General features: G+C 43.3%; 1 protein-coding gene across 1 annotated transcript in view; it reads left to right on the forward strand.

Moving 5' to 3' along the window:
• Positions 1–1248, forward strand: part of LOC131734380 (seipin-like) — a gene marked incomplete at its 5' end in the record, with an annotated part of 11965 nt that extends 10717 nt beyond the window's left edge. Inside the window, 1 exon segment of the mRNA XM_059021353.1 lies at positions 1–1248. This exon segment is cut by the window's left edge and continues 34 nt beyond it.
• Positions 1249–1546: the final 298 nt, after the last annotated feature.

Consider the following 1546-nt stretch of genomic DNA (forward strand, 5'->3'; position numbering starts at 1 on the left):
TTCCTTGCCTCTTATAAGCACTAGCAGAATAGCACTGAGACCCCTTTAAAACAAGTCTTTAAAATCCATTCTCTCACCTCTTATTAGCTTTATTAACAGGATCACTGGCCCCTCCCTTTAAAGGAGCGCTGACCATCTTTAAAATCCATTCTCTCACCTCTTATTAGCTTTATAAACAGGATCACTGGCCCCTCCCTTTAAAGGAGCGCTGACCATCTTTAAAATCCATTCTCTCACCTCTTATTAGCTTTATTAACAGGATTGCTGGTCCCTCCCTTTAAAGGAGCGCTGACCATCTTTAAAATCCATTCTCTCACCTCTTATTAGCTTTATAAACAGGATCACTGGCCCCTCCCTTTAAAGGAGCGCTGACCATCTTTAAAATCCATTCTCTCACCTCTTATGAGCTTTATTAACAGGATCGCTGGTCCCTCCCTTTAAAGGAGCGCTGACCATCTTTAAAATCCATTCTCTCACCTCTTATTAGCTTTATTAACAGGATCGCTGGTCCCTCCCTTTAAAGGAGCGCTGACCATCTTTAAAATCCATTCTCTCGCCTCTGGTAGTTAACAATGCTTTGTGGAGCACCTTGCTGCCTTACCTATCTGTCGCCACCAGGGGGCAATGCAGCACCCTCCCCCCCCCCCCCCCCCACGCATTGCCCAGCAATCACCCTGGCTTGCAGTCTGCTAGACTGAACACGCCCTCACTAAACTGAGAGGCCAGCCACAGTTATAAAAAGGGTTGGTTTGTTTTTTCGGGGGGGGTTCCTTACATTCCCAAAATTTGGGACCAAGCTGTGTTTTTTTTTTCGTTTTCTTTTGAGTGTCTTAATTCTTTTAACCCGCAGCTCGCCCCCTCGCCTCGGATGGTATTTCTGGGGGGGAGGGGGGGGGGGGGGGGCAGAATGGAATCATTTATTAATATTTTTGTATTTTTTATTTTTCTAACTTATTAACCCTGCGTTGCACTAACAGCACAGCTTACTGCTGAATGCTAGGTGAGGCCAAACCATCATTATTATTATTATTATTATTATTATTATTATTATTGTTATTATTATTATTATTATTATTATTATTATTGTTAGTGCTGTGGTTGCCTGCTATCCCCTCTCTTAACCCTCTTTGTCTTTCACAGACGCTTTCTTTGCCCCTCGTGTTTCACGGCTCTGCCTTTTCATCTCTCTCGTGGGTTTTGTTAGTAATGTTACTTTCTGTAATAAACACGGAATTCAATGCGAAAAAATACATTGTCGTTTTATTTGATTTATTTTTTAGGGAAACTCTTCTATACGCTGGTCGTGTCTCTCGCTCTGTCTGTGTCTCGCTCTCTGAGTCTCTCTGTCTCTCTCTGTCTCTCGTTCTGTGTCTCTGTCTCTCTCTCTCTCTCTCTCTCCCTCTCTGTCTCTCTCTCTCTCTCTCTCTCTGTCTCTCTCTCTCTCTCTCTCTCTCTCTCTCTGTCTCTCTCTCTCTCTCTCTCTCTCTGTCTCTCTCTCTCTCTCTGTCTCTCTCTCAATTCAATTCAATTCAATTCAATTCAATTC

The sequence above is a fragment of the Acipenser ruthenus genome, unplaced genomic scaffold (genome assembly GCF_902713425.1).
Source record: "Acipenser ruthenus unplaced genomic scaffold, fAciRut3.2 maternal haplotype, whole genome shotgun sequence".
Classification (NCBI taxonomy): Eukaryota; Metazoa; Chordata; class Actinopteri; order Acipenseriformes; family Acipenseridae; genus Acipenser; species Acipenser ruthenus.